Source organism: Gopherus flavomarginatus, chromosome 8 (assembly GCF_025201925.1).
Source record: "Gopherus flavomarginatus isolate rGopFla2 chromosome 8, rGopFla2.mat.asm, whole genome shotgun sequence".
Classification (NCBI taxonomy): Eukaryota; Metazoa; Chordata; order Testudines; family Testudinidae; genus Gopherus; species Gopherus flavomarginatus.
In genome coordinates, this window is record NC_066624.1 from 27754900 (window position 1) to 27776125 (window position 21226).

At 40.9% G+C, this 21226-nt stretch overlaps 1 long non-coding RNA gene across 2 annotated transcripts in view; it reads left to right on the forward strand.

The window, feature by feature from the left end:
• Positions 1 to 5392: 5392 nt before the first annotated feature.
• The window catches only part of LOC127056841 (uncharacterized), a 58054-nt gene continuing 42220 nt past the window's right edge, over positions 5393 to 21226 (forward strand). For both annotated transcript variants that reach the window (XR_007775934.1, XR_007775935.1), the window contains exon 1: positions 5393 to 5646. This is a non-coding gene — a long non-coding RNA (uncharacterized LOC127056841). The remainder of the gene's footprint in view (positions 5647 to 21226) is intronic.

Genomic DNA, 21226 nt, shown 5'->3' on the forward strand with positions numbered 1-21226 from the left:
TCTGTGCCTTAGCTGTAAAGGCTGACACAAAGAGGTCTACTCAGCATCCTTGCTGCTCCTTTATGATTATAAATTATCAGCGAGCCGTATTTAAAGGATATCTCCCATTCATACACAATTGCTTCTCTCTGGTCATCTCCTTTTAAATACAGGTTCACATCTCCACAAACCCTACAACAGATTAAAGCCAACTTCCTTATGCCAATGTAAAATAGTTGAGTCACTGCTAACATACCTAGTTAATCTCTATACTCGAGGGTCTCGTTCATTATCCCTCTAAGATGATGATAAGAGAGCATGGATCTTTTACCAGACACAGTTCATGGTTTATAGTAATCTCCCAGATAAACACAGTGTAGGAATGGTAGGTAATGAACCTTTACACACGAACTGAAATTATATTACTATGAAAGAGAAGAGCTGGTTGATATTGATGTAGGTCTCAAGTTGATTTATGATGTTTCCATGTGTTATATGTATGTGCATTTTCTCATATAGCTACGTGTTAATGAGTTCCCTTTGCTTTTGCTCACTTCATCTTTGATCTCCCTCTGTCATGGATGTAATTAAACATCCTTCCCCAACATACCTTGTCTCCATATATTAGCGGTATGTCAAATAAAAAATATTTGGGAGGTAGGAAGAAAAACTCCCTCATAATTCTCTCATTACACCATTTACTGTGTAAACTCACCAGACCCATCTTCAAAATACAAGTGCCTTGTCATCATACTTAATACAACTTGACCAGTCAAAGCCCAAGGCTTTATCTACACTACCACTTTTGTCAGTAAAACTTTTGTTGTCCACGGTTGTGAAAAAAACACCCTCCTGACCCGACATAAGTGTCACTGGCAAAAGTGCTGGTGTGGACAGTGCTATGTCAGCAGGAGAGGCTCTCCTGCTGACATAGCTAACACCACTTGTTGTGGGTGGTTTAATTATGCTGGCAGGAGAGCTCTCTCTTGCTAGCAAAGAGCGGCTACACGGGAGACCTCACAGCAATGCAGCTGTAGCAGTACAGCTCTGCTGCTGGAAGTCTGTAGTGTACACATAGCCTAAGAAACCCTAGCCAGCAACGCACAAACACTTCCTTTCTTCACCCATACTTGCATTTGATAATATCAGGAACTTCTCTTGCATTCACATTTATTAGTGAGAGGAACAAACATCAATTTTTAGAGGCAGGCCATTCTGCTCCAACCAGCAGCCTCATTCTGCTACACCAGGGTTGTTTGCATTCTTGTCTATCAGGGTTCCTCTTACGCTCTGTCTATTAGTAGCCTTTTACGTAGCTTGTTGTATACTAACGCCAGCTCTACACTACAGACTTGTGCCAGCATAGCTATTTGGGTCAGAGGTGTAATGAGATATGATTTGTGACCAACATAGCTGTGTTGGCAAAAGTGCCTAGTGTAGATACAGTTATATCAGCAAGTGCACTTTTTTCAGTACCACTTATTTTGCTCAAGGGGGTCGTACCACAAAAGTGCAGTTTAGCCAGTCCACACTAGGAGTGTGTTGCCAGTATAGTAAATCAATATAGCTATATTGGCAATGCACTCCTAGTGTAGATCTGGCCTCTTAAAAACAAGATCCAATGGCTGTGAGTTGAAGCTTAACAAATCCAGATTTGAAATAAGGTGTACGTTTTTAACTGTGGGAGTAATTAACCATTGGGATAATTTATCAAGGGTTATGGTGGATTCTCTGTGACCGGCAATATTTAAATCAAGATTGATTTTTTTAAAAGATACGCTGTAGTGCAAAAGGAAATATGTTGGGGAAGTTCTCTGACCTGTATTATACAGTAGGCCAGACTGGATGATCAGAATGGTCCCTTCTGGCCTCGAAATCTATGAATGTAATGAAATACAGGCCATTTAAAAGTTACATTTCAAAGGGATCCAGCTTTCCGAGGTCCTTCAGAAAAACGCTTGAAAAGCAGAAGAGAAAGGGAGTGACCAACCTATGCCAAAACATGGCCAAGGTGAAGCAATCTCCCATAGTAAAAAGATAAAGTGTGTGAGGAGACCACAGAAAGGGAGAGGAATGTGAACTGAAATAAGAAAATGAGAGACAGCAAAAGTGGCAGCCAATAGGAAGAGAGAGAAAGAGAGTACCCATCTCTGTGTTCCATCGGGATCCCATGTATTGTGTGGCCTATCTGAGCAGTAATCAGGAAAATACCACAGCAGGTACACCCTGCAACCAATAGCAATCATTCTTTTACAGCATCCTAGAAACTTCTACTCTTTTTGCAGCATCCTGCTAAGATAGAGATGTGGTAGCATTCTTTTATAAAAGGAAAGTTTAGACCTTCTGGTTGTAATACACTTGGCAGTAAGAATCATTGTAGTCAAAGACAGATGGGTCAGTGCTCCTCCTGGGAAAGTTGTGCTTATAACTGATCATCAATGATAGTGTGGAAAGCAATACTTGGTAAGTAATACATGCTTTAGACTGCAGTCTTTTGTATTCACACAGAACTTACACATGGAAGTTGTATGTGAAAACTTACAGTCCTGTTCTATATAAGCAATGTTCTACTTGCAGCTGCTGGGGATGGTGGAAAGAAGGAAGGACGCTAGAGCCAGAAGAGAGATTGGAAGTCTGGCTGGCTGAAGGATAGGGTTGATGCTGGACAGCAGGTGGTAGTGTGAATGGCAGAGGATAGTGTGGTCTGAAATGGCACTGCTGATGGGGGAGAAGAGGGAGTGGCTCTGTAGCTGGAATAGAGGCAGTGATGTGTATGTGTTGCTGTGTGGAAGAGCTTCTGCTCATATCTGGTCCTGAACTGTAAGTATCTCCATCTAAACCAGTGGTGGGCAGCCTGCGACCCATCAGGGTAATCTGCTGGTGGGCCGCAAGACAGTTTGTTTACATTGACAATCCACAGGCATGGCTTCCCGCAGCTCACAGTGGCCGCAGTTCACCGTTCCTGGCCAAAGGGAGCTGCAGGAAGCGGTGGCCAGCCCGCACCACTTCCCGCAATTCCTATTGGCCAGGAACGGCGAACCTCAGCCACTGGGAACTGCGGGCAGCCAGACCTGCAAATGGTCAATGTAAACAAACTGTCTCGCGGCCCGTCAGCAAATTACCCTGACTGGCTTCAGGTTGCCCATCCTGATCTAAACCCTCGTGGAATTTATGTTCCACTTAATGCTATTAATTCTGCAGCATCCCCATTGTAGTTTGCAGCTGATGGGTGGGTTCAGCTGGTGGTACTTCCCCTTTCTCCTGAAACCAAGTCCGCTTCCCCATGCCAGCTCACAGAACGGCATATCCTGTGTGGAGCCCAAGTACTTGTCTCTGTCCTCCTCCCCACCTAGCAGCCTGTCAGCAGAAGCATTTGTTGCATGAAGAAAGCACATTCCACATGGTCATGTGATACAGAGGAAACAGTTACATGAATTTTTTCATAAAGATAACAGTGCTTTGGGAGCCTAATTACCACTGATTTTCAATAGGATTTTGGCTCCTAAGTCTCTTAAGTGCTTTTGAAAGTTTTACTTTTAATGAAGAATGAAGATCAAATTTCATAAAGAAGAAACAAAACGATGGAAAGCTCAGTCGGTAGAAAGAGTCTAAGATAGAAATCATTAGGGACAGCAGGCAGTACATTACACTCTATGCATCGCTTGGCTATACACATCCAGGGAAGCTTCACAGACTTCAGCAGAGTTAGACTGGATTTACAATGGACTGAATAAGGGCAGCAGAATTCGTCCATTTGTTTTCAATGAAATAACCTCCTGTGGGGTTGGAAGGTGCGGAAGGTCCTAGAACACTGAAGCATAGTTCCTGAGGAGGGTTCATGTCTCTCATACAGTCCAGCCCAACACTATCAATTAAATTTTTCAACATTGTCAGTTAAATGTATTTGTGGAGCACTTTACTCATAACAGATCACATTCTGTCCTCAATTATACCTGTGCAACCCTATTTGTAACACAGAGGTGTGTAGCTCTGATCCCAGCAGGATAGCCTGTCTGAAATATGATAGAATTCCACTGTAATATCTAGGACCAACTTTTCAAGTCTAATTGACACCACCATATATTTTAAATGATTGTCTTTGCTCAAAACATGCCGACCAGATCAGGACTGAAGTTCACTGATAGTGCTAGGAGGGAGAGTTGGCACAGCATTAAAGCCGAGCCATTTTTCAGTGGCCAAAACAAATTTGTTTGTGTTGAACAAAAAGTTTCAAACATCATTTCAAAATGACATTTTTTAAACAAAATGTAGATTAAAAAAATATTGACATTTCTAAAAAAAAAAGTCGTCATATTTTTTTCAACCAAAACTATTCACTGAATTCAACCTGAACTCACAAATAGTTTAGATTCCTTGAAAAAATGCATTTTTGGCAAATTTACTATTAGCCAAAATAGATTTGCCCAGCTCTACATGGCACCAACATGCACTGTACTTGTGTCTAGTCAGTAATATCACTTTCTTGCCTTAATATGCTCTAAAAATAACATACTTCCAGAAAATAGTGTTTTTGAAAGATTTAAGGATATGTTTTGTCATGTGACTGAAGGTCTAGGGCTATATCCTGTTCAGATCAGCTCTGAGAGGAGAAATGAATCAAAACAAATCCTGTTGTCCAGAGCAGAATTGAATAGGCATGCTAGGGAGAAGATTTGCCTCCATCCTTAAATATATACAAAATGGGTATATGTCTGGATCTGGATTTGCCTTGACTCTTAGATATATACAAATAGGTATATGTGTCCATGTGAAGTTTAAAGGCTACAGAATTTATACAACATAAGCAGTTTTTAATGCTTTTATACATTCACCGTTGTCCTTTGTACATGTCTGCCTTGCATATCACATACCTAGCAAATACATCTCTACCCCGATATAACGCGACCTGATATAACATGACCGCGGCACACGAGCTGATTTTCAGTGGCATTCACACTGCCCGGGTCCTGGCCACCGGTCCGGAAGGCTCTGCATTTTAACTTAATTTTAAATGAAGCTTCTGAAACATTTTGAAACCTTATTTAATTTACATATAACAATTGTTTAGTTATATATTATAGACTTATAGAAAGAGACCTTCTAAAAAGGTTAAAATGTATTACTGGCACGCAAAACCATAAATTAGAGTGAATAAATGAAGACTTGGCACACCACTTCTGAAAGGTTGCCGACCCTTGTTTTATAACGTGCTGTCTTGGTGACTATTAAATAAATAGTTGTGATATTCTAGAGTATCTTAGTTTGCATTTTTGCTATTTGTTTCAATTTGATACCATTTCATTTTACTTCTGTGCCATACAAATGTTCCTCTAGATGGTGCTCCATAATCAAGAATTACATTTAATACTATCCCATTCTAAAGACTCCCGAGAAATAGTCTTAGTCAAGAAGACAGTCTCCTTTGTCTCTAAATTCTGTATTATAATAATTCCATTTGTACTGCAATTTACAGACTTCTGATTCAGTAAAATAGAAATACATTATTTATTGCTCTTGCAAATCTTAAAACCTATGCACCATAACACAAAATGCCATCTGTGTGGAATAATATCATCTGATCCGCTGTGGACTGATCCATATCTCATGTCTGTTATGGCAGCCATTAAGTGGTGTGAGCTGTTCAGTGTCCTGTTGAGCTGCTAGATGGTATGTATGTCATTGATTTAATATTGATAATTTTTATTTACAAAGGTCACAGATAATATAATTATCTCTCTAAATATGTAATACACACACATGTAGGTGCAAGTGTTTATATTGGATGTAGTGTATAAGAAAACAAGTAATTCTAACAACAGTGGTAATGTGTGTCCATATATGTACACGCAGATATAGAAATATATATTAGAGACCAAGATAAATAATTTTACCATTTAATTAATATATGTATCACAACATTGCTGAGACAAAATGTATACAGGAAAACTCACAAGTTATTCAGTTCTTTTCAAACTAGGAAAAAGCAGAATAGGTCCTAACTGACTGTCTAATTTTCATTATTTTTGGTATTAGAATTCTCCTTTTACACATCCATGTTTAAGGGCCTGATCCATCGTCAGGAGTCTTTCCACTGCCTTCAGTGAGTTTTGGATTGGGCCCTGAATGTTCACACATTCTCTAGTTCATGGGTTCCCAACCTTTTTCTTGCTGAGGCCCTCTTCAACATGCTATAAAAATGCCGGGGCCCAGTGGAGCAGGAGGGGGAACTTGGGGCTCCGAGCCAGGGGGGACCCTTGGGCATAGGCATAGTTTTACTTCTAGTTGGGGGTGGGGTTAAGGGCCGGCAGGGATCAACCTAGCTCCGCACAGCGGGATCCAGGGAGGGAGCGCCATCTCCGCCCCATGACTCACTCAGGAGGCCACCGAGCCTGTCTGGGCTATGGGGGGACACAGCCAAAAAATATAACTCAGAGAGGACTCAGTTCAAAGAGTTTGAAAACCACTCAGGGTGCAGGGAGAGAGTAGCTAGGGGCTGTGTGTGGGCAGGAGGGTAGTTTGGTGCAGGGAGGGGGTAGCTAGGGGCTGTGTGCAGGCGGGGGTAGCTCAGGGTGCAGGGAGAGAGGTAGGTAGGGGCTGTGTGCAGGTGGGGGGGTAGCTCAGGGTGCAGGGAGGGGGTAGCTAGGGACTGTGTGCAGGCAGGGGAGTAGCTCAGGGTGCAGGAGAGAGGTAACTAGGGGCTGTGTGCAGGCAGGGGGTAGCTCAGTGCAGGGAGAGGAGTATCTAGGGGCGGTGTGCAGGCAGGGGGGTTAGGTCAGGGTGCAGGGAGATGGGTAGCTAAGGGCTGTGTGCAGGCAGGGGTAGCTCAGGGTGCAGGGAAAGAAGTAGCTTGGGGCTATGTGTGGGCAGGGGGTAGCTCAGAGTGCAGAGAGGGAGTAGCTAGGGGTTGTGTATGGGTGGGGGGCGCTCCCAGTGTGGCTTCCAGCTTCAGCCTGCCGCTGCTCCTGGCTTGGGGAGGGAGGTTTGCCAGCTTCAGCCCCACGCTGCTCCCGGCTTCAAGGGTTTGAGGTGGGGCCATTGGCTTCAGCCCCGTGCCGCTCCCAGCTTCGGCACTGGGGCTCGGGGCACTGGGTTTCAGCCACGGGGCTCTGCAGCCCCCCGAAAGGGCTCATGGACCCCTAGGGGGCCGTGGATCCCCAGTTGAGAACCGCTGCTCTAGTTAGCTAAGACATTTCTTCTCATGCAAATTGCTACCATTATAGCTTTAGCTCCAATTCTAGGAAGTTGACAGTGCCCAGAAGGGCGCTTACGCCTAGAAACAGTAATGACATTTCCTTGATAAGGTACTTGGACAGCTGCAAACCTTAAAAAAAGTGGATCCCTTTTTAAAGGCTAATCCAGTGTACCCTCAACTTCCACTGCAGTAAATAGGAGCTGAAGGCACTCCGTACCTTTCAGGACTGGACCGTTAGCACCTGAATATATGACTCAGAGTATCTCTGTAGCAATGTCACTGTATTTACAAACCTTACTTTAATTTTAACAGAATTATGGATCTAGCTCAGGAGTCAGCAACCTTTCAGAAGTGGTGTGCCAAGTCTTCATTTATTCACTCTAATTTAAGGTTTCGCGTGCCAGTAATACATTTTAATCTTTTTAGAAGGTCTCTTTTTGTAAGTCTATAATATATAACTAAACTATTGTTGTATGTAAAGTAAATAAGATTTTTAAACTGTTTCAGAAGCTTCATTTAAAATTAAATTAAAATGCAGAGCCCCCTGGACCGATGGCCAGGACCTGGGCCGTGTGAGCGCCACTGAAAATCAGCTCGGGTGCCGCTTTCGGCACGCGTGCTATAGGTTGCCTAACCCTGATCTAGCTGATAGTTATGTTGTGCTAAATATTGCCTGTTTTTTTCCCCCTTTCTTAGATTAAGTGTTGAGGATTTTTAAAAATCATGTAGTTTTTGTATATCATCTGTACCAGAATGATACAATCAGCTATTTTTGTTAAGGTGCCCAGGGGCTAAAGTGACCAGATGTCCCGATTTTATAGGGACAGTCACGATTTTTGGGTCTTTTTATTAGATAGGCTCCTATTACCACCCTCCCTGTCCCGATTTTTCACACTTACCATCTGGTCACCCTACCAGGAGCCTTCATGATTGGCTGTCTAAAATGATGTTATAATGGGTACCTAAAATGTTACCTTCATTTACTGAAATAAAATGATGCACCTGCCATACCCTCTCCTTTTTCCCATTCACTTGTTAGCTTATTGAAAGAGCCTTTAATAAGCCTTACTTTTAAATGTTCTCCTCCTCCATCTCCATCCTGGATCTCCTACAGTCTGGCTCCTGCCTGTTGCACACCCTAAACTGCTCTCACAAGGTTTCTGACACCCTCCTCTTAGCCAAATCTCAGTGCCTCTCCTTCAGCCTCATTCTCCTGGATGTCTCTGCTGCTTTTAACACTGTCAATCACTTCCTCTCCCTCATGGCATTGTCCTCTCCAGGTTCTCCTTCTACCCCTCTATTCACTCCTTCAGCATCTCCTTGGAGGGTCCTTTTCCACCCATTTTTGTGAGGGTTCCACATAGAGTGACCAGACAGCAAATGGGAAAAATCGGGATGGGGTGGGGGGTAATAGGAGCCTATATAAGAAAAAGACCCTAAAATCGGGACATCTGGTCACCCTAGTTCTGTTCTTGGGGCCTTTTTCTTTTCTCCTTCTGCAGTCTCTCTTTGGATGATTTCATCTGTTCACTATAGCCCATAAGGCCAGTCAGCTAGTTGCTACCTTGTATAATGTGTTTTCTTCATTGGTTTGGTTGATTATATTGTTATTTTCTTGGGTTTTGTTTATGCTGAATTTCAGTATATGTTACTCATAATAGTTGGCTGTAATGCAAGGAACCTACAAGGCTGTATTCTGTATGATTAGCTAGAGTAAGTTAGTATAAGTGTTTTTAACCTTTGGCATAGATAAATGGCGTACCGGTTACCCCTTTTGACTTTGGGGAACTGAGTATGGAACCAAACAAAGAACTGAATGTGTTTACCATAAGTCAGGAACAGACCGGTAACCGCAGGGTACACCACAGAACATGGAAGTCATGATTTAGGCCAAAGGTAACAGTTTCGGGGATGAGATAATTGATATTAATACATATGAATATATGTCATAATATGTTAACCTATAGAATAAGTGTACCTGAAGATTTATCTGGGTGAGGAAACAGGATTTGGGCATGGTAGGTTGGGCCCTGATTAAGGCAGGGCCAGGACCCTATAAGAGGGTAAACAACCAAGCAGGAGATCGCTCTTTCCTAGCTTCTATCAAGCTATCAACTCAGCTTTGCAGTACAGCTTAGCTACTCAACACTCGAGACTGATCCCTACCAACTTGGGAAGCCTGGACCATCGAATTCATCAGGTATGCCAGAGATGAAGCTGGTCCTCTGTCTCCCACTACCAGGTCTTCAGGGAAGGGTTTGAGTATGTTAGTTTAGGTAGTCTTTTAGAATAGAAATGTTAGCACCCTGGGCCATAGAATTGTATTACTGCTTTTTGACTCAGTGCTTTATATTTTTGATTATTCTTTCATTCATTTTAATAAAGATCTTAACATTTTGGTATTGTCCTCCATATGTGTCCTTTCCACATAACCTGAGGGTCCTTTCACGGCTTTGAACTCTCTGAGTTTTCTAACCCTGTAGCCTGAAATGGGACAGGAACCTAAGTATCTTCTGGCCAGATCAATGGCAAGCCATAATAAACTAGTCCAAAAATTCAGGTCAACATCACACAGTTTCAGCTACCATCTCTTTGTTCCTTATTTAACTCTCACCATCCAATCCTGCATCCCAAAAGTGTCTTGCATCTCAGATTGTCTCTCTGACATTTAGCTGCTGCACTGGCAAGTTAAAATTAACAGGGCCAAAACTGCATTCCTGATCTGTTCTCCAAACCCCTCTCTTCTCCACCCTTTGTCACTGTTCTTCATTAATCTAACCAAGTGACCCCCTCCCCCCCGTCCCATCTCTATCCCCATGTTAAGTCCAAACTTCTTGTCCTTGCTACAACTCCTATCCTGGGATGATCCTGGAGTGGCACAGCAATGCAGCAGCATCCTGTGCTTGTGGGATACAGTCTAGCTTTAAGAGAGGCATTATCAGCTCCTTTCAATGAACCCAACCTCTCACCACAGACTTTAATTAGTAACCAGCTTTTGCTTAATTCATAGGTGGTTGAGTAAAATTTTGTCTGCACATTTGGAACTTCCATCCAGTACTTTGAATGAACCTCAGAGATATGGTGGGAAATGAGCAGTGCAGATAGAGAACATCAGAAGTATGAGGACTCTGTCTGTGGAGGAGGGCTGTGGTGGTGTAGCATAGATTGCAGCACAGATGATTCTTTGCTTCCCCCTGCTCTGACACAGTGTCCATTTCATCAGATAGGCTACCAAGGGTCTAGTTCAGTAGTGTCCAACCTTATTACACAGGAGGACCACATAAATATAAGCAGGAGTGGCTCTATGTTTTTTGCCCCCCCAAGCACGGCAGGCAGACGGCTTTCGGCAGTGTGCCTGCAGGCGGTTTGCTGGTCACATGGATTCAGCGGCGTGCCTGCAGGAGGTCCACCGGTGCCGTGCCATTGGCGTCCCCGCTGCTGAATTGCCGTCGAAGCCGCAGGACCGGCGGACCTCCCGCAGGCGTGCCACCAAAAGCCACCTGCCTGCCACCCTCACAGTGACTGGCAGACTGCCCCCTGCGGGTTGCTGCCACAGGCACGGACTTGGTGCACTGGTGACTGGAGCCACCCCTGAATATAAGCACAACCTTGTATGGGCCAAACAGATTCTACATATTTTAATAAGATTTAAAGTCACCTACATTGATTTATATTTTAAGTTCAGCTTGTTTTGTATGTATTTAGAGAGGTTGTTTCTATGTTCAGTATTGTCTGTTTACACACTTGTGTAAATTAAAATGATATAAACATGATGACAAAACGCTAATAAATCAGCCATTAGTGTATTATGTTGAAGCAGGCCACGGGCCTCATGAAATGCTCTGGTGGACTGTGCATGGTCCATGGGGTGTAGGTTGGGCACCCCTGGTCTAGTTGATATTATCTGTCAAGTAGTTAGCTAACTGAGGGAATCTATTCATTTGTTTCCTCATTTAAACCAAAATGTTTCAGCATAGCCACAACCATATAAGGATACAACACATTCTATTAAGCTGCATTTTGCTGGAAATATTCATACCTTGCTCCTGAAAAACATACTGAGTAGGATTTTCAGAAGCTTCCAAGTGATTTAGGAGCACAAGTTTCTAAGACACTTAGGAGTTTTTAAAAATCCCACCCTCAAATCCCATTGACTTTCTACAGGACTTGTGTGCATGAGTCACTTAAGGAGCTTTGAAAATCATACCCTGTGCTGCTAACTACACTGTGTATATCAGTGGTTCTCAAACTTTTGTTCTGGTGACCTCTTTCACATAGCAAGCCTTTGAGCGCAACCCCCCCACCCCTTATAAATTAAAAACACTTTTTAATATATTTAACACCATTATAAATACTGGAGGCAAAAGGGGGGTTGGGGTGGAGGCTGACAGCTTGCAACCCCCCATGTAATAACCTCGCGACCCCCTGAGGAGTCCCGACCCCCAGTTTGAGAACCCCTGGTGTATATTGATAGCATAAGAGAGCATCCCACTTGTGTAATTTAAAGAGGGGGCTGTAGATGAAGTTCTTGTAGGAAGTTTCTTCTCCCTTGTTTTTTTCTTAAATATTTGTTATTTCAGCCATCATCCATCTAAGGCAAAAAGTTTGCTTTTCAGCCCCATTGTATGAGCTCCAGGGAAAAGTCCTGTCTGGCAAGGGCGGTTTAGCAGCATTCAAAAAGGCAAACTTCACTGGAGTCATGAAAATCCCCTTCACCCTCTCATGGTTCCATGCTATTATTTTAACAGCTGGTTCCTGGGAGCCTATCCATTGTATCGCTGAGGAACCTCAATGGAATTCCTCATTCTGAGAAATGTTCCTGTTTGTAATTTATTATTATAATGACTTGCAAATAGAATATGAGCTTCCTTAATCATAAATAGTTACAGCAGCAAAGAGACCTGACCATAAATGGGGTGGGTATCTTTTATGTTTTGGTTTGGTTTTTGGCAATATGAATGGTATGAATAGGGTGCTTACCAGAGTAAACAATTTGCCTTGAATGGAGATGATGGACTTTTTCCTGTGAAGTGCTGCAACTCCACAAGCATCATTATGAAATTCACAGACACAAGATAAAGTGACTGTATTAAGTAAGGCTTAGGAGGATTATGGAATTAAATTGGTTGCCCCCCTTTCACCCTTCCCCAATCAAAGAAATTAGAAATTTAAATACAAAAAAGGGTGTTAAAATAATACAAAGGGTTTGACTAAAACGTATAAAAGCAAAGAAACTCAGTGTTAAGACTGCTGCTTTATTCTGGACTCCTAGTGTGTTTAGACTTGTCATGTTATTTTAATAGCTTGTGTATTTAATTCCTTCTGCTTTTTAAAAATTTTGCAACATAACTGTTTACAGACCAATACTGTTGCCTTGAGGTATAACCACCAAATTATTCTTATTCCATATTAGTTTCCTACTCAGTGTTACTATCCGTTGTACTTACCTATATAATTTCACAGTGAGAACAATGCAAGCGTCCTATTCATTTCAATGAGAGTTTGCATAATGAAAGCTATACAGTCAGACTTGATTAATCTATGCTGGATTTCTCCAGATGTCTGAATATCTGAAAGGCTTAAATGGATACCTGTCTTCTGCTACATGCACGTACCCTTGATTTGTGAATCTGAAAATGTTTTACTCTCAGTAAAATTTTAAAAAATAGACTTTCTAAACTGATTTACATTAATCAGCTCTGATTGTGCAGTGAAACAACTGGCACAAGTGCACCGTGGTCTGATCATATAATAGGACACATACACACTATCTTTCAAGATACTCTGCAACATACCTTTCATATTACAGTCAGTGGCAAAAGTGCCTTAATAACTGAAATAAAGCATAGAAAAAATAATTAAAAAAAACACTTCTCACTTAAATGACTAGAGAAGTAGTTCTAACCAGGGGCTCTTTTTTTCCCCGTAACTTTCTCTGTGCTATTACTGTGTCTTCCCATTCAAATCAGTGGTGAGGTGTTTGAAAGTCTTTATATTTAGAACAGTTTTCTCAATAATAGAATACATTTATAACACCGGCTAAACTCAGCCAGGGGCATAGGGAACAGTAGGAAGGTATCCTATTAATATTAACAGGATTTATTCAGATTGTAAGCTCTTTGAGGGCAGCGACTGCCTTTTTTGTTATGTGTATGTGCAGCATCTCTTTGCCTGGGAACTTTGATGCTGTGGGAAAGCTTGTATGTTCCACTGACCCTGTGAGCTATGCTGGCATGTGTCTTAACTCCTGGTAAGGCCACCCAAGCTGGACAGGTCAAAGAGTAGGAACCAGATGAAAAGTAGATCACTGGTTCTCCAGTTGGAGGGCTGAGCCATAGACCAACAATCTATCTTCATGAAAGAGTTAGTTATAGAAACAACAAGGTAGCCAGTCCAGCAAACAGCATAATAGATGGGTGGAGGAGCCTTGTTTGTGCCCTAAATGACATCTGACAGTGCGACAAGGATTCAGATTTAGTGTAAAGTGTCTAGCCCAATGAGCCCTTGACTGGGGACTCTGAGCACTACAGCAATACAAATAAATAATAATAAGTAGGACTGTCAATTAATTGCAGTTAACTGACACGATTAACTCAAATAATTAATCATGATTAAAACAATCATGATTAATTGCTGTTTTAATCACACTGTTAAACAATAGAATACCAATTGAAATTTATTAAATATTTTTGGATGTTTTTCTACATTATCAAATATATTGACTTCAGTTACAGCTCAGAATACAAAGTGTGCAGTATTTTATATTATTATTTTTATTACAAATATTTGCACTGTAAAAATGATAAAAGAAATAGTAATTTTCAATTCACCTCATACAAGTACTGTAGTGCAATCTCTTTACCATAAAAGTGCAATTTACAAATTTAGATTTTTTTATTACATAACTGCACTCAAAAACAAAATTGTAAAACTTTAGAGCCTACAAGTCCACTCAGTACTACTTCTTGTTCAGCCAACCTCTAAGACAAACAAGTTTGTTAACATTTACGGGAGATAATGCTGACTGCTTCTTATTTACAATGTTACCTGAAAGTGAGAACAGGCATTCACATGGCACTTTTGTAGTCGGCATTGCAAGGTATTTACATGCCAGATATGCTAAACATTCATATGCACCTTCATGCTTCGGCCACCATTCCAGAGGACGTGCTTCCATGCTGATGATGCCCATTAAAAAAGAATGTGTTAATTAAATTAGTGACTGAATTCCTTCGGGGAGAATTGTATGTGCCTTGCTCTGTTTTACCTGCACTCTGCAATATATTTCATGTTATAGCAGTCTCGGATGATGACTCATCACTTGTTGTTCATTTTAAGAACACTTTCACTTCAGATCTGACAAAACGCAAAGAAAGTACCTATATGAGATTTCTAAGAATAGATACAGCAGTCAACCCAAGGATGAAGACTCTAAAGTGCCTTCCAAAGCCTGAGAAGGACAAGGTGTGGAGCATGCTTTCAGATGTCTTAAAAGAGCAACACTCCCATGTGGAAACTACAGAATCTGACTACCAAAGAGAAAATCAACCTTCTGTTGGTGGCATCTGACTCAGATAAGGAAAATGAACATGCATGGTCTGCACTGTTTTGAATCATTATCGAGCAGAACCCATCATCAGCATGGATGCATGTTCTCTGGAATGGTGGTTGAAGCATGAAAGACATACGAATCTTTAGCGCATCTGTCATATAAATATCTTGCAATGCTGGCTACAACAGTGCCATGTGAATGCCTTTTCTCACTTTCAGGTGATATTGTAAACAAGAAGCGGGCAGCATTATCTCCTGCAAATGTAAACAAACTTGTTTGTCTGAGCAATTGGCTGAACAAGAAATAGGACTTAGAGGACACGTAGGCTCTAAAGTTTTACATTGCTTTATTTTTTAATGCAGATTTTTTGTACGTAATTCTACATTTGTAAGTTCAACTTTCACGATAAAGAGATTTGACTCCAGTACTTGTAATGGGGGAATTGAAAAATACTACTACTTTTGTTTTTTTACAGTGCAAATATTTGTAATAAAAATAAATAGGAAGTGAGCACTGTACATCTTGTATTCTGTGTTGTAGCTGAAATCCATATATTTAAAAATGTAGAAAACATCCAAAAATATTTAATTAAATGGTATTCTATTATTGTTTAACAGCGTGATTAATCGCACAGTTAATCACAATTTTTGTAATCGCTTAACTGCCTTAATAATAAGTAATACATTTTACTAAACATAATGGGCTATGTTCAACAGTGGTGTAACTCCACTGAAGTCAGCCAAATCATCTCTTGTGAAGGAAAAATTGGGGAAAGGGACAAGAAATGAAACGTGCAGAGCTATTGACAAATCATCCTTTGAGAGGATAAGGGTGACAAGGAACAGAGCTTGTGGCCTCAGCACACCGCTAGGAATTTAAGGAGAGCCATGAGTGCTTCCTGGGGTACTCTGCATAGCAGGACACACTCGAAAAACAAATCAGAGAAAGAATTTTCTGAGTTTTTTTCCCCAACTTCACTCAGCCCTAGCAGCCCATAGTTGACTGTGAATAGTTCATTTGCTTCTGCATTCTGTGTTTAGCAAAGATATTTGAGTATGCATCCTACAGATTCAAACTGAAGTTTTAAGGTATTTGCAACACTATGTAATACACATCGACAGGAAGTGACTAGGGATACTGACTGACTGTGACAGGTGTAGCCTAAAGGAAAACAAATATCATAACATTTTTGGATGGGCGCATTTTACTATGGCAACAAAAAAAACTTACCTTCAAAGTTTTCACAAAGCAAGGAAAAGTGCTCAGTATTCCAGCTGTTAAGGGAAACAGATACTACCATTTTTTAACTGATTTCTGGATTCTTTATCTGTTTACTAGAAGCTGACTCAGAAAAGGAAAATACCTTCTCTATGATAAATGAAGTGTGAACTGAACACAACTGAAAACTCCTCTGCTAGGAGAAGTCTTAAAATAATGCAACCCATGTTCCAAAAATGATGATCTCACAAACGAAACCAGGGAATGTGACCTTAAAGAATGAAGATATTTTCTTTCAGAATTTCTAATGTGACAGGTAGTTTTGGATAGTAATTTGGAACTGCAGCTGGGATTGAGATGAGCATCCAAACAGTCAAATAACTTTTCTAAGCAACTTGAATGTATTGAGGGGCCCTGATAGGCAAGCCCCAGGAGCCTCAATCTTTATGCATCTTTCAAAGAGCTGGTTTTCAGTCCTATGTCGAAGCTTCCACAACTTCCACTGACTTCACTTGTTATTGGGACTGTCAAGCGATTAAAAAAATTAATTGCGTGATTAATCACACTGTTAAACAATAATAAAATATCATTTATTTAAATATTTTGGATGTTTTCTACATTTTCAAATATATTGATTTCAGTTACAACACAGAACATAAAGTGTACAATCCTCACTTTATAGTTATCTTTGATTACAAATATTTGCACTGTAAAAATCAAAAGAAATAATATATTTCAATGCACCTAATACAAGTACTGTAGTGCAATCTCTTTATAATGAAAGTTAAACTTACAAATGTAGAATTATGTACAAAAAATAACTGCATTCAAAAATAAAACAATGTAAAACTTTAGAACTACAAGTCCACTCAGTCCTACTTCAGCAGTCGCTCAGACAAACAAGTTTGGTTACAATTTTCAGGAGATAATGCTGCCCATGTCTTGTTTACAATGTCACCTGAAAGTGAGAACAGGCATTCACATAACACTGTTGTGGCCAGCATTGCAAGATATTTACATGCCAGATACGCTAAAGAGTCATATGTCCCTTCATGTTTCAACCACCATTTCAGAATATATGTGTCCGTGCTGATGTTGGGTTCTGCTCGATAACAATCCAAAGCAGAGCAGACCGACGCAGGTTCATTTTCATCATCTGAGTCAGATGCCACCAGCAGAAGATTGATTTTCTTTTTTTGATGGTTCGGGTTCTGTAGTTTCCGCATCGGAGTGTTGCTCTTTCAAGACTTCTGAAAGCATTCCCCACACCTCATCCCTCCCAGATTTTGAAAGGCACTTCAGATTCTTAAACCCTGGGTCGGGTGCTGTATCTATCCTTAGAAATCTCACATTGGTATCTTCTTTGTGTTTTGTCAAATCTGCTGTGAAAGCGTTCTTAAAACGAACACGTGCTGGGTCATTATCCGAGACTGCTTTAACATGAAATATATAGCAGAATGTGGGTAAAACAGAACAGGAGACATACAATTCTCCCTCAAGGAGTTCAGTCACAAATTTAATTAACACATTATTTTTTTAACGAGCATCATCAGCATGGAAACATATCCTCTGGAATGGTGGCCGAAGCATGAAGGGGCATATGAATGTTTAGCATATCTGGCATGTAAATACCTTGCAATGCCAGCTATAAAAGTGCCATGCAAATGCCTGTTCTCATCTTCAGGTGACATTGTAAATAAGAAGCAGTCAGTAGTATCTCCTGTAAATGTAAACAAACTTGTTTGTCTTAGAGGTTGGCTGAACAAGAAGTAGGACTGAGTGGACTTGTAGGCTCTAAAGTTTTATATTATTTTGTTTTTGAGTGCAGTTATGTAATAAAAAAATCTGTTGTGAGTTACACTTTCACGATAAAGAGATTGCACTACAGTACTTGGATGAGGTGAACTGAAAAATACTATTTCTTTTGTTTATTATTTTTACAGTGCAAATATCTGTAATAAAAAATAATACTATAAAATGAGCACTATATACTGTGTATTCTGTGTTGTAATAGAAATCAATATATTTGAAAATGTAGAAAAACATCCAAAAATATTTAATAAATTTCAATTGGTATTCTATTGTTTAACAGTGTGATTAATTGTGATTAACATTTTAATCGCAGTTAATTTTTTTGAGTTAATTGCGTGAGTTGACTGTGATTAATCGACAGCCCTAATTGTAATGGCAGACGTTTCTGAAAGTCAGGTCCTAACTGTGTCAAGCTGGGCACCTGAAAACAGAGGCAGCTAGAATCAGCGGCCTTTTTTGAAAATAGGAGTTTCAGTCACAGAATACCTCTCTTTTCATGGGCATAATACTACTGCCTAATTCATAGGGGCTTTGTGAGTTAACTGTATTAATATATGTAAGATGCTCTGAGATTCTATAGGCAGAAGGCATTGGGCCAGATCCTTGGGCCTGCCCAAGCCTGATTGGTACAGAAGCCCAGTAAAACAGTAAAGGTGGCTGGAAGCCACCTTGTGCTCTCCTGGGCCTGGCAGGGAGCCAATTTGTCCCTATTACTGCCATTTCAGGTACGCACCAACTCATGTGTTATCCACTTAGGCATCGCAGAACCCAAAGGGAGAGATGCAAACAAGTCCAGACATGTCAAAATTATTTTCCCCCTCTTTAGAGTTAGACAAGAGGTGGTCCCAAATCTCTTGAGGAAGGGCAGTCCTGAAACGTTTCTCTGTTGTAACATGCGGTAATACTATGAAAAAAGTTCAGAACCATTGTTCTAACCTATGTAGTTCTGCCAGCGCTGGATTATCCCTACCACATGTCTCCAGTATAAGGACCATTCTGGGCAAGGAGTAGATTGCATAGAGCTGGCTACACCAACTGTATGCCACTCAAGGATTCCCCTACACAGGGGAATCTGTCTATCTGTTTGATACAGTTTTCCAGCCCCTTTGGTCCACCAGGACAAAGTATTTTGACTTTTTGATAATTATTGATTAGAGCTGATCATAGAATCATAGAATATTAGGGTTGGAAGAAACCTCAGGAGGTTATGTAGTCCAATCCCCTGCTCAAAGCAGGGCCAACTAAATCATCCCAGCCAGGGCTTTGGCAAACCAGGCCTTAAAAACCTCTAAGAATGGAGATTCCACCACCTGCCTAGTAACCCATCCCAGTGCCACACCCCTCTCCTAGTGACATAGTGTTTCCTAATATCCAGTCTAGACCTCCCCCACTGCAATTTGAGACCGTTGCTTCTTATTCTGACTTCTGCCACCACAGAGCACAGCCTAGCTCAAGAAATTTTTTTTTGGTCCAATGAACATTTTTGACAGAAAAAAGGTCTAATGTTCTTAGAAATGTTTCTTTGAAAGTTTTTGGGTGTTCTTTTTTTTTTAAAACGTCTGAGGGTCAGGTCAAAATATTTTGGGTTTTGCAGACAAAAGAAAAGGAGAGGGGAATGGGGCTGGTTGTCAGCTGAATATTTTCATTTTTCAGCCACCAAAGAAATCTTCCATTTTCAGTTTTTTCAATAAAAACATTTTGTTGAAAATGGCTATTTCCATTTTGATTAAAAAGCCTTATTGGGGAAAAAAACAAAAAAAAACAAAAAATTCATTATTATTAATAATATCAAGAGTTGTGTGTATAAATTCCAGGGCAGAGCAATGAAACTTTAGTATTAAGGGCCAGATTTTCAGAAGTATTTAGGTGCCTAAAGATGCAGATAGGCACCTAGTGGGATTTCCTGAAGCACTTAAGCAGGTTAGATGTCCGTGTCCTTGAAATCATTGGTTGTTAATCACCTAACCAGCTTAGGCACTTTTGAAACTAGTCACCAATTTGCATGTTTAGTACCTCTGGAAATCTGGCCCTAAGAGATGTGTACCTTTGCCAGGACCAGGTTGAGTCTAGACTGTTAGAAGGACACATCACGGGAGAGTCAGGTTTAGACACAAAAACCTCTGTATGTGGTTTTTGAGTAGTTGAAGAAGATCTTCACACACTTGACAAAAGTCTGTGGGTGCTGCATTCCTGCCATGGTGCATTACAGCCAGTAAATTCCAAACCAGAAAACACACACACGTTAGTGAAAAGCTCACTCCTCAGTTTTCCTAGCACTTCTTGCTTCTGGTTAGCAAGAGCCTTGTTTCCCTCTCCCATGGAAGTAACCCAGTCCCTCTTTATAGTGCTGAATTTAAATACCTCTCAGCTGGAATTGCATTAATGAGCTGACTTTGAACCTTGCTGGGATGTTCCCCTCACCCTTAAAAATAAGGTCACACTGGGTATGTCTATGCTAAATAAAAGACCCACGGCACAGCTGCAGTTGGTCCAAGTCAGCTGACTTGAGCTCATGGCCTTGGGCTGCAAAGCTATAAAATTGCAGCATAGATATTTGGGTCAAGCAAGAGCTAGGGCTCTGAGACCCTGCAAGGGGAGAGAGTCTCAAGCCCAAATGTCTACACTACTATTTTTAGTCCCACAGTCCAAGCCAGCTGACCCAGGCTCTGAGGCTTGGTGCCACTGTTTTTTTATCATAGTGTAGACATGCCCTCTCTGGGGCTCCTAGAGAAACTATTGGGTGGGAGTGTGGCAGAATTGCATGATCCTCTCCAGGGGCTACTGAGAAACCTGGACACCCTGTCATGGGAGCCAACTGAGGAGCTCTTGAAGTGCAAATCCTGTTCCCATTAAAAATGTAACCATACCAACAGCAAATTGCAGTATCTTTCAATTTATACAAATGCAAGAGGAAGAAGATCAGCCATGCTCCTGTGTTTCTACAGGGCGGTTGTGTTTTCAAATAGAACTGGGTGGGAAACAATGTTCCTGTCCTCTGAAAGTCTGAGAGATTTTGAAAAAATTTGGCATCTTGAATCAGGGCTGAAAGTCAAAATCTTGAACATTTTTCAGGAACCGAAAATCCCCCCAAAAGTTTAGTTTTGTCTTCAGCCATTTTTCTTACTATAATTAGCTTACATTTCACACCAAAAAGTTATTTCACGGTTGAAAAGTGAAATTTGTCATTTAGAAAATGACAAAATAAAATGTTTTGACCATTTACAAACTAAACCTCAACATTTTTCAGTCGAAAAATTCATCAAAACTGACCTCTTCAGCAGAAACCAAATTATGACTTCAGTTGGGCCCTGTGTGTATGTAAAAAGTATTGCTATATGGGTCAGAAACCTGGACTCTCTTCCAGGCTGAGTTGGAGTGGCTAGAGGCATTCTGTATGTGTTGTCAGCGCCAAATCCTGTGCTCTCAAACTCTCCATCAACACACTAAGAGATGCACGCCCTGACCCTACCTAG